The sequence below is a fragment of the Littorina saxatilis genome, linkage group LG5 (genome assembly GCF_037325665.1).
Source record: "Littorina saxatilis isolate snail1 linkage group LG5, US_GU_Lsax_2.0, whole genome shotgun sequence".
Classification (NCBI taxonomy): domain Eukaryota; kingdom Metazoa; phylum Mollusca; class Gastropoda; order Littorinimorpha; family Littorinidae; genus Littorina; species Littorina saxatilis.
This window is the reverse complement of record NC_090249.1, coordinates 16,127,069-16,140,169: the sequence shown is the minus strand read 5'-3', so window position 1 is coordinate 16,140,169 and position 13,101 is coordinate 16,127,069.

Below are 13,101 nucleotides of genomic sequence, written 5' to 3'. Positions count from 1 at the left end.
GCAATTTGCTTTGCTTTGTTTACTAATTTGTGTGCAGATGAAAGGACGAAAGAGAGTTGTACAATGACTAAAAAGCGGCAAGCTGCACGTATTCGTCTCCAATATGAAATGAAATCACACTTGACCCCCCCCCCCCCCAAGACAAATGCTGCAAAACTGATCTTCCAACCAAATAAGTGGACATTTAACAAGCTCGGCGATCTTGCGTGTTTCGACAAGCAGGCTTTCAAGAACAACCACACAAAAAATACAAAATAAACCGAGGCTCCGCTAAAGATCGGTAATATGATAAGTACAAAAGGGAAGGAGAAAATTAGCGTTTGGAGATTGTCTTGGAAAACAACTTAAGCGGGAGACATGTATGAACATTTAATTTTACGGAGCAGTGAGGCTAAAGTATAGTGAACGGAGAGAGCATACAACACACACATACTAAGTCATGTCACGCAGTTCAGGGAAACATCAGTTTTCATGGCTTTTAGTATTCCAATAGACTGGTGCTTTGATAATTGAGTGCGTCTATGTACTAACGATGAAACCCAAAGCCTTACAGCGATAAACACAGAGACGCATGGACATACACGCAAATACATTACATTCTTCGACAGACAGACAGACAGACAGACAGACAGGCAGGCAGGCCGGCCATCGCGCAGACAGACAGAATGACGGACGGAGTTTCAGACAGACGGACAGTAAGACAGACAAACAAACAGACAGACATACACATACACGCCACAAAATGTCTGTTTTCCACAAAGATACGTTACAACTGATTTGCAGCTTCGATTTTCTTCATTGTGAATGGACGTTAGAAATTCTCTCACAAAGATTTTTTACAACTGATTTACAATAATTGGCAATGATAACACTTCTTCTGTTTCACCTTGATACTTTTTCTTCAGAAACGCGCGAAGATAATCCTCTTAAACACAGACCAACAGAATTATCTCTTCCTTGCCTGCCGTAATTACCTTGAAGACCACAGCATTTAGAAATCCAACTGATCCCCAGTACGGCGCATTATCGACATCCAATCTAGCTCATGGTTCAAGCTATGTGACTTCTCATGCTAAAAGTCTTTCTAACGATAACGTGTGAAATACGGATGGACGGACGGACGGACGGACAAACATACCTCGCCCTTCGGATGTGGCGGTTACTAAGCTGGGTTGGGGGCGGAGGGGGCCGGGTGGGGGTGGGGGGGGGGGGGGGTGGGGGTGGGGTGGGGGGGGGGGGGGTCCGAGGGGTTACAACGGAGGAGACATAGTCTCAAATTAAGTTAATGATCATAGTTGGAACATGCTGCTGAACTGACGGGCGCAGTGGCGTGGTGGTAAGACGTCGGTCTCCTAATCGGGAGGTCGTGAGTTCGAATCCCGGTCGCTGCCGCCTGGTGGGTTAAGAGTGGAGATTTTTCCGATCTCCCAGGTCAACTTATGTACAGACCTGCTAGTGTCTTAACCCCCTTCGTGTGTACACGCAAGCACAAGACCAAGTGCGCACGGAAAAGATCCTGTAATCCATGTCAGAGTTCGGTGGGTTATAGAAACACGAAAATACCCAGCATGCCTCCCCCGAAATCGGCGTATGGCTGCCTGAATGGCGGGGTAAAAAACGGTCATACACGTAAAAATCCACTCGTGCTGAAAACATGAGTGAACGTGGGAGTCTAAGCCCATGAACGAAGAAGAAGAAGCTGCTGAACTACCAAAACAGACACGAATAAAGGTGTATATAAGAAAAACTATTTGGGATACAACACAAGAAAAACAAAGAAACAAAAACACAAAGACGTAACGGCGCCAAAAGGTAAAGCCGTTTTCGTGTGTGTGTGTGTGTTGGGGAAGGGGGCAGTGTGTGTGTGTGTGTGTGTGTGTGTGTGTGTGTGTGTGTGTGCATGTTTGCGTGCGTACGTGCGTGCGTGTGTGTGTGTGTGTGTGCGTGTGTGTGTGTGTGCGTGTATGTGTGCATGTGTGTACGTGTGTGTGTGTGCGCGCGTGCGTGCGTGCGTGTGTGTGTGGGCGTGAGTGTGTGTGTGTGTGTGTGTGTGTGTGTGTGTGTGTGTGTGTGTCTGTCTGCTGTTTGTCCATCTGTCTATCTGACTGTTGCTGACTGCGACACTGCATGCGAACACGAGAAAACTTCATACTTACTTCAAACATCAATCCTCCCATCACCAGCCTTAATTTACTTGCACTAAACACGAGTTTATGCATACATAATATTTCTCGTTCACACTCAGATGAAACCGGTTTCGTTTTCTGTCAGTTTGAATAACGGCATACGCAGGTAGGTCATAATAACGGGGGAAAAAACACAGTCCCCAACACAAAGATAAATGTGTACTCGACATTTATAATAACAGTGTGATGGATTTGAAGAGCTAGATATATTGACTCTGGCGCAGGCACAATGCATAGGGGTACGCAGTGTTTGAATTTGAAACCAAACTGCAAAACGTTTGGCACTTGACTGCCAAAGGTGTCATTGAAATAAAGTCATGTTGGAATAAACTGAATGGGCGTTCACACACACGTTCACAGTGTTTGGATTTCAACACAAACTGTAAACTGAACTGCACTGATTCACTCTGCTGACCTGCACGTTCTGTCTGTTTAAAGAGACTGTGAGTATGTGTGTGTGTGTGTGTGTGTGTGTGTGTGTGTGTGTGTGTGTGTGTGTGTGTGTGTGTGTGTGTGTGTGTGTAGAGGGGGAGGCAGTGTGTGCTTGTGTGTGTGTGTGTGTGCTTGTGTGTGTGTTTGTGTGTGTGTGTGTGTGTGTGTGTGTGTGTGTGCGCGCGTGTGCCTGTGCCTGTGCCTGTGTGTGTGTGTGTGTGTGTGTTCGCGTGCGTCAGTGCAAGCGTGCGTTCGGGAATGAGAGAGAAAGGGTGTGTGTGTATGTGTGTGTGTGTGTGTGTGTGTGTGTGTGTGTGTGTATGCGTGCGTGCGTGCGTGCGTGCGTGCGTGTGTGTGTCTGTCAGTGTGTGTGTGTGTTTCTAATCGGAAACAAGCCCCATAAGCATGTCAATAAGCATTTCAACACACTGTCCCAGCAACTCACTGCAGATTGCGATAACGTACAGACAGATAGTTCATTTTCCATTTTTCTGCTGGGAAGAAAATAACCTTAATTTTGAAATCGTTGACACCAAATTGGTCATTGTTTGATAAACGCTTTATACAAATATAACAGTTAACGAAAATGACTATGACAAATTAATAACAAGAGGCTGCAGGGTTTTTTAATTCCTGCCACATTTTCGTCATTCTGTCTTGGCCGTCGCAGCGCAAATGACCTAAATACCAATGGCATTCTTCCTCTGACAGCCTACCAGCTGAGTTCATCTTCTAAATTACTATTTGCTAAACTGTTAAAAAAGTAGAGCGACAAGTCATTTAATCAGAAGTGCACCTTATAATCAATGTGTCATTCCCACGAGAACGTGTTTCATAAAGCCAACGGGATGACTGAAACATAACACTGATATCTATTTGCTTATCAGACATCGATACCTTCAGCTCACAAAAGGGAGCCATCGAAATGTGCAACAGTTTCTTCTTCTTTCTTCTTTTGTCAGGTTCGCCAAGGGCTTATGACATCAGAAAACAGCACCCAAAAAAAGCTGTGCAATCACATTTTTCCTAATCACGATACAAAAACCTTTGTCACAATATTTACCTTCGTGACCTCGCCAAAAAGTCAACTTCGATACCCTCTTGACATCTACAATATTTTTTCACCAAATCATCGTGAGAACATCTGACAGGCCTTTTTACCACCCTCGGAAACCTAAGACCGGAGCGGAAACTTACGTAAACTGCCGAGAAGCAAAGGTGGATAACTCTAACCTGGATCGCAAACAGCAAACCGAATGAGTTTCGGTCACATTAAAGACGGTGCTGTTTGAAGTTCTGTTCCGTCTTGTATTATAAGGGCAGTGGGTTTGTTAATTAGTGTGTGCGAGCATGGTTCCGTGTGTATTGTGGTGTATGGGCTGGGCGGTGTGTTTTTGTTTGAGTGTTGTAACTTGTGTACTCTGTGACTGGTCAGTGCATTTAGGACTGGTTTTCGTTGCTTTTTTCGTGGGTTTGTTGACATAGCGTATCGACTATCTCTCTCTTTCTTTCTCTCTGTTTCTCTCTTTTACTCTGTCTCTCTGTCTCTGTCTCTGTCTCTGTCTCTCTCTCTGTCTCTGTCTCTCTTTCTCTCTCTCTCATTCTCTCTCTCTTTCTCTCTATCTCTCTCTCTCTGTCTCTCTCAGTCTTTGTCTCTCTCTCTGTCTCTGTCTCTGTCTCTCTCTCTCTCTCTCTCTCTCTCTCTCTCTCTCTCTCTCTCTCTCTCTCTCTCTTTAGAACCCTTACAACTTCAACTGTCAATTGATTCAACTCAAGTGCAACAAGTTAAAGAGCATAAATTATTAGGGGTTACCGTTGATCAAGAATTGAAATGGCAAACTCACTTGAGTAAAATTTGCAAATTAGTATCTAAAAATTTGTACTTATTGTCTAAATTAAGACATTATGCCGATGTGGAAGCACTCAAGTTGTTTTATTACGCTCACATAATGCCCCATATCAACTTTGCTTCAACACTTTGGGATAACTGCAGTGATGTTCATCTCAAACGACTCAATTCTCTTCATCGCCGTGCTGCAAAACTAATTCTGCATGAGTCAAATAAGCCAACAGATGATAAATTAAAGCTCCTTAATTTCCTTCCCTTGAAAGATCAGTTGACGCTAAACAAGGCTGTCTTTATGTACAAAGTAATTAACAATAATGTTCCTGGATATTTAAAATCACATTTCAGACATGCCACAAAAAGATATGGGTCCCAGAACCTGATTCCCCCCATCCCTCGTCTAGACTTGTATAAGTCAAGTTTAGCCTTCTCAGGAGCGTCTCTATGGAATTCCATACCCCTACCCCTCCGAAATGCCTCTTCTGTGAAAACGTTTAGGCGCCAGTTTCATTCCCGCTTAATGGGTAAATAAAACACTTTTCATGTCTGATATTTTAGTGCTTTTTACATTTAGTCAAGTTATGTTTGTATTTTGATTTGTTCTTTATGTGCATGTATTGATAATGATATACATGCGAATGATTGGGACAATTCCTCCCCACATTTGTTTTCTCCCTTTTGTTATTAGTTGTTTTGGATGTTTATATGCAATGCATTATTGCAACTATGCTGCAATTTCCACCCTATATTGTTTTTCCCATTTTTGAATGTGTATACAAAACCATAACCCCTTTCTTATTACTATTTACATTATGTACGTCTGTAAGTAACAATAACCTTGTCAATTTTACTATCTATATTATGTGCGTCTGTATTAAGTGTTTGTATAAGGGACAGGTTGTAAGATTAGGCTTTGCCTAAAACCTCTATCCTTTGGTAATAAAGTTCAGTTTCAGTTTCAGTTTCTCTCTCTCTCTCTCTCTCAGTCTCTCTGTTTTTCTATGTATGGCTATATATCTCTCTCTGTGTGTCTACCTCTGTCTGTCTGTCTGCCTGTCTGTCTGTCTGTCAGTCTCTCTCTCTCTCTCTCTCTCTCTCTCTCTCTCTCTCTCTCTCTCTCCCCCCCTCTCTCTCTCTCTCTCTCTCTCTCTCTCTCTCCCCGGCACCTCCTCTCCTAAGAGGTGTGTGTGTGTGTGTGTGTGTGTGTGTGTGTGTGTGTGTGTGTGTGTGTGTGTGTTTGTGTGTGTGTGTGTGTGTGTGTGTGTGTGTCACTGAGTGTGTGTGTGTCAGTCAGTCTGTCTTTCTGTCCGTAATTCCGTCAATGTGTGCAGTGTGCAGTGTTTGTTTGTTTGTTCGTTTGTTCGTTTGCTTTTTGCAGGGGCGGACGAGGGGGGGGGGGCACAGGGGGCACGTGCCCCCCCCCCCCCCGAAAAAAAAAGAAAAAAAAAAGAAGAAGAAAAAAAAAGGATTTTTCTATGCTGATTCTATGACCATTTCTAAGTTCAAATGGCACCAGATGGCACATTTTGCTTCTTTGGGCAAAACATTTTTCCGGGGGGGGCATGCCCCCGGACCCCCCTAGCAAATTCGGGCGCTTCGCGCCCATCACATTCACTTTCGATTCAAAGTGCCCCCCCCCCCTTACAAAGCAACTGATCCGCCCCTGTTTTGTGTATATATACGTAACATTGTCAGATGCTCTTAAAATAATTGTTGCACAGTTGGAGAAGAAAAGGCGACATCGCACCCGACTCAGTCACTTTGCAAGGCGCACGCATAATTGTTCAGTTTTGAATACAGAATTATTGTCGACATCATCTAGAATTTCAAACACCAGCAACCAAAATAAACGTCTCCGTTCAAACTCACGCATGGGAACACAGAGATTAGAAATGTCTCTGCTTGACCGGCAAACATTACTCAAAACACAAAGGGGTAAAAGTAGTTCCCAGACATCATTTTCTCGAACCGACAAAGAACGACAACTCCCACTTAAAAATCCAATTGGTTTTGCCCCTTTGCTGTTAGAGGCGGGATTACGGAATTTACCGGAAGACGATTTACAGCTCCGTGTTTTAACGGAAGCGCCGGTTTTCCAAACGTGTGTGCACGCGAACACGGTTGAACGTGAGAAACTTCAACACGCCTTCAAGACACCCCGCCCTGTGACGGGTAGCCTAGCTTTGGTCATGTTGACTCAACAAACTGCCGTGTTTGCTTTTGGAATAAAAGACAGCGGAGAAGTACAGCTAACGGCCCAATGCCGGCCCCATTAAAACCCCGAGCAAGCGGCTCACACAATAAACCTCGTGTTTGGAGACAAGGTTTAGAAATGGCGGAAGTCTGCAGACTAATTTGCGATCCGTTTTGATTTCTGTCTTTCTGGCGGTCTAGTCGTCGTCAACTGTCCTTGCCCTGCGCAAAGTCTGTGAGCTGATCATTAAGTCGAGGATGGTGTTGGGTTTCTTAATTGCTGTATCTTGGGGATCGTCTTGTTCAGGGAGGGTTGTGTGCTGAAGCCACTTAGCTTTTAAAACGGGGAGACAGGTATAATTCGAGGGTGGAGCGGTGAAAATGATCTTGGTAGCTACTGGGCGGTAGAAGGAGACATCTCACGACAAATCATCATAAGAAGTGCCCCCGTTTTGCAAAGCTAAATCCGTGGTTGATACGATCCTCGAAGACGTCTTTATCAAATACTTGTTATTGCAGTTCAGGAGGGTACGAGGGTCCTCATTTAGTAATCGTCTGTGATCAATTAGCTGCCGTTGCACTGTATGTACTGGCGATAGCAAAAGGTCCCGTTTAAAAAGTCTTTTTGGGCAGAACTGTGTTGACTCAACTCTTGACTCGATGGGCAAATGGTTCTTCACAAATTGATGTCAAAATGCAAATAGTAAGCGAACGTCTTGTTGAGAGAAAACTGCCCTTTCATATTGACAAACCACTTAATTTTTATCGGTGACTGATTTTCTACAAATTGATGATACACGTAAAATGTCGAGTAGGTCAGTACAATCAAGGCGTAGTCGATATAGGTGTGATATATGATAGTGAACATTCGTGTTCCACTGAATGGCCGTATCCAAGTCAATGGCCGTTAGCGTTTTCAAACTGAACCAAATAACTTCAGTTTTTAAATCAGAGACCAAATATCAACGTGATGATTGTTGGTTCTTTCTGATTAAAATAAAAATGCACTATAGTACTTTGTTCCATTCCCAGGATGCTTTCGGTGTTTGCTTGTGCTGAATGATTTATGATTTTGGCTTTAAAAATTGTTTTGAAATAATACATTTTGCTCTATTTTAACAACAACAACAACAACAACAACAACAACAACAACAACAACGTATAGATATCTCAAAGAGCTAGTATTCATTCTACCTACGACTCACTTCATGCATTCCGGGTAGAACAATAATTGTGATTTTATTACGGTGACCATTTTCTTACATACTTCTAAGACCTTCATCCACAACAGCGCCTTCCATACCAAATTGCACTTCCACAAAGTTATTTCGTGCCTCAGCTATAATAGCCACAGTCAGTTTTACTTGTATATTATGCTCTGTTCAATTGTATGCGCATACCTTAATGTGAAGTTATTGGACCCTTTTCGTGTGCATATTGTTATCGTTTCTGTTGACTTTTTGCTTGTCTCAGCTTTACAAGACGTTAACGGTACGGGCTTGGGTGAATGTTTATGGGTGGTCAAGAATCTCCTTCTCCTCAGTATGCTCTCTGTCTGTCTGTCTGTCTCTCTCTTATCTCTGATCTCTCTTCTCTCTCTCTCTCTCTCTCTCTCTCTCTCTCTCTCTCTCTCTCTCTCTCACTCATCTCTCTCTCTGTCTTATCTCTCTCTCTCTCTCTCTCTCTTATCTCTCTCTCTCTCTCTTATCTCTCTCTCTCTTATCTCTCTCTCTCTCTCACACTCTCTCTCTCTCTCTCTCTCTCTCTCTCTCTCTCTCTCTCTCTCTCTCTCTCTCTCTCTCGCCCTTCTCTTTCTCTGTTTCTGGCGCACGTTAAATGTCAAAGCAGCACCGCCCTGATATGGCCCTTCGTGGTCGGCTGGGCGTTAAGCAAACAAACAAACAAACAAACAAAAATTTCTCTGTTTCTCTGTCTCTGTCTTTGTCTCTCTGTCTCTCTCTGCCTCTTTCTCTTCTCTCTCCCCTATCTCCTTTTTTGTATCTCTCTCTCTCTCTCTCTCTCTCTCTCTCTCTCTCTCTCTCTCTCTCTCTCTCTCTCTCTCTCTCTCTCTTCCTCTAAGCATGTATAATAATAATAATTGTCAGTAAGTACTGGTGTCACATGACTGATGTGAACCAGTTGATTGGCTAATGGCGATGCACTAAAACTGTTAGCGCACTCTTGGAGTGCGCTAACTTTTCCACAGAGCGTATTCTTGCGCCCTTTGCCTAAGCAAGACTGTGCTCTCATCCTCAGAATTAATTAATGACATGTAGCTTATATTCTCCACAATACCAAATGACCATAAATTCCCTGCTTCTCAATTAAAGCAGAAGTGGGGTTTTTTTCTGACAGATTGCATGTGCCTGTGCCAGTGCCAGTGATCAAAAAAAATAGAAGCCGCTGTGTTTCATCTAATTTTCGCCGACTTGCATAGATTCTTCTCATATGCCGTGTTAGTGGCATGTAGCTTATCATCCACATTACCAAATGATGAGTTAGTATACAATTCCCAGCGGCTGACAGAAAACACAAGTGTTATTCCGATAACGTACCAGCTAGACCAGTTTGGAAGACTGACTCGATCGACTCTGTAGCAGACAACACAGAAATACGACTACATCAGTTCAGTAAATGAATGGTTTCAGAATTATTATTTCAAAACAAGAACAATCGTAATCGAAAACGTGTAAGGTTCAGAACGTTCTTACCATATATAAGATTTATTAGCAGCCTGCCTCATGCGTACATACTCAGTGCAGGCTGCAGTCGTTCCATTGCCCAGGTTGGCAGGTAGCCTAGCAGACGACATTAACCCCGCTCAGCAAATTAACATGTTGGGCAAATGTGAACGAAAAAACGATGGGGATATAATACGTGTAGGGTTCAGAGCATTCTTACCGTTCATATTTAGTATCAGACTCCCCGATGAGTGAAGATAGAACACGAGAAATATGCCACATTTGTTTTGAAAATGTGCGAACCGTCGAGTCCCGCTTTGAGTCAATTCAAGGGGAGTCACTCCGCATAGTCAATCCGTCGAAGCTCGACTGGAGGTTTCGAATCGCAAATAATGAAGAGCCTTTCTCCGAGTTCAAATGAGGTCTCTCTGAAAGATCATCACTGTTCAGATTAACGCTACACTGGAATTTACCAACAGAAATTAAAATGCGTGTGACGAAAGCACGACACACTTGAGACACCCCACACAAAAGTAGATCTTTACTGTGCACGACCTGACCACACAGTTATGCCTATTCAAATGCGCATTGCAAAATGTGCGTTTGGAATCTTCTTTTTTCTATGGCGGTACTGACAATATCGTTATTGAAACAATCCCAGTGCACTAAGGGATTTATAGAGCAAATCTCGAAAATAATTATTGAACTCAGCGCTATGCGCTTCGTTCAATAATGAATTTTCTCGATTTGCTCTATAAATCCCTTAGTGCACTGGGATGTCTCAATAACTTAAATAATAATAATAATAATAATAATAATAATAATAAATGAGCATTTATATAGCGCAACATCATAACTTTACAATTGTGCTCTTTGCGCTTGACACATTTAAAATTAAAACACAGTTATACAAGCATTTACATCTAAATTCATAGTCAGCAACGCTTAATTAAAAGCATACACCATCAAACATACATTACAAAAGATTCTTCCACTAACTAAGTAATAAAAAAAAGAATAAAATAGGTAGTGAAAACAAGGAAATACCAGCTGAATACCCTTCATCAAACAGAACATGTTATCAACAATACTGAAAACAGCCCTAGATGTTTATATACATTATCACATTATCACTAAAACAACAAATACACTACATGTAGCCTACTGATGGACTGAAAAAACAAAATCAGGGGTTGTATTTCTTGAAGAGGTGCGTTTTAAGTGCTCGTTTGAATGCTTGGGGTGACTGAGAGTGGCGGATGTGAAAGGGGGAGAGAATTCCATTGTGTGGGTGCGCAGAAAGTAAAAGTGCGTTGTCCGTATGTTTTGGTTTTGGTGTGTGGAATGGTGAGGATGCGACAGTCAGAAGAGGCACGGAGTTGTCTTGCTGGAGAATAGACGGTGAGGAGTTCAGAGAAGTAAGCAGGAGACGAGCCAGAAAAGAAGTTAAAGCAGAGGGTGGACAGTTTGTAGTCAATGCGGGCTTGAATAGGTAACCAGTGCAGTGTGTAAAGAAGTGGTGTTGCGTGATCTCGTTTTCGTGCTTTCAGAATGAGGCGTGCTGCCGAGTTTTGGACTTTTTGTAGTTTATGCAGGAGGTACAGAGGACAGCCAGAGAGAAGAGAGTTGCAGTAGTCAAGTTTAGAAAGAACAAAGACACAGACAAGAGTGTTAGTTGTTTGAGAGGTTGTGTGGCGAATGGTGCTGATCTTACGAAGCTCAAAACAAGAAGGGCAAAGCCCATACGACTCACATGCTTGACCTTGACATGGTCAAATAACTAAACCTAGCAATGACATCATACACTAAGAACTGCTTTACACATTTTTCCTACCAAAATACATGTGACCTTGACCCAAGGTCAAGGTCATCCAAGGTCATGCAACACAAAGCTGTTAATTCAAGACATAGGAAGTACAATGGTGCTTATTGGCTCTTTCTACCATGAGATATGGTCACTTTTAGTGGTTCACTACCTTATTTTGGTCACATTTCATAAGGGTCAAAGTGACCTTGACCTTGATCATATGTGACCAAATGTGTCTCATGATGAAAGCATAACATGTGCCCCACATAATTTTTAAGTTTGAAACAGTTATCTTCCATAGTTCAGGGTCAAGGTCACTTCAAAATATGTATACAATCCAACTTTGAAGAGCTCCTGTGACCTTGACCTTGAAGCAAGGTAAACCAAACTGGTATCAAAAGATGGGGCTTACTTTGCCCTATATATCATATATAGGTGAGGTATTGAATCTCAAAAACTTCAGAGAAAAGGTGAAAAATGTGAAAAATAGCTGTTTTTTAGGCAACATTTATGGCCCCTGCGACCTTGACCTTGAAGCAAGGTCAAGATGCTATGTATGTTTTTTGGGGCCTTGTCATCATACACCATCTTGCCAAATTTGGTACTGATAGACTGAATAGTGTCCAAGAAATATCCAACGTTAAAGTTTTCCGGACGGACGTCCGGACGTCCGGACGGACGGACGGACGACTCGGGTGAGTACATAGACTCACTTTTGCTTCGCATGTGAGTCAATAAGCTGCTCTACAGACTAAAGATATATGTTTGTTAAGGGTCATGTCAGATGAAAGGGTGAATCCAAGGTTTCTAGCTGATGGTGAGAAAAGAATGTCGGTGTTGCCTATTTGAACAGAAACAGGTTGGGGAGAGGGAAATGTAGTGTTCTTCTTTTTGCACAGTAAGACTTCAGTCTTATCATCATTCAGCTTAAGTTTGTTATCGACCATCCAAGATTTAACATCAATGATGCATGTCTGAATGGTCTGGATGGCGGAATGTGTCTCTGCAGGGAAACTGGGTTTATACAGCTGGGTGTCATCAGCAAAAGACTGATTTAAAACAGAATGGTTTTGAATCAGTGTGGAGAGGGGCTTAGTGTACATGATGAAAAGGATGGGACCGAGTACTGAACCTTGAGGAACGCCGAAAGAAAGTGGGGCTGGAGCAGACATCTGGCCATCGACAAGCACAGCCTGAGTCCTGCCAATGAGATAGGACTCAAGCCATGCTAGCGGTGGACCGGAGATGCCGTACAGAGTCTGAAGTCTATGGAGAAGCGTGACATGGTCAATCGTGTCGAACGCTGCAGAAAGGTCAAGTAGGGTAAGCACTGACACATCACCACCATCCAGAGCAGACAGAATGTCACTGATTACTTTAAGTAGGGCTGTTTCAGTACAGTGAGAAGGGCGATAAGCGGACTGAGAGTGCGAGATCAAATCATGGGTGTTCAAATATGACAACAGCTGCTTCAAAACTACCTTTTCAAAAACTTTGGACAAGAATGATAAATTAGATACAGGACGATAGTTCTTCAAAATATTGACATCAAGACTAGGCTTTTTGAGAAGTGGTTTGACAAGTGCAGGTTTGAACAATGATGGAAAAACACCAGATAACAGGCTATCATTGACAATTTGAGTAAGAGTTGGCAACAACACATCAAGATTCTCAAAAAGCAGTGGTGTGGGTATGGCATCAAGTGGACAAGTTGTTGGTTTGGACTTCAGAATAATGGATCTAAGGTCTTTTTCACTGATTGGCTGAAATGATGGAAAAGAACAATCAGTGGGAACATCAACATGACTGGAGGAAGCAGAATGTGCACCCATCTGATCAAGTTCAGAACGAATATCTGAAACCTTCTTGATAAATGCTTTCAAGAAAAAGATTGATTCTCAAGAAGTGTAAGGCGATAACAAAATGAGGATGTTAAACATATGATGTAGAAAGAGC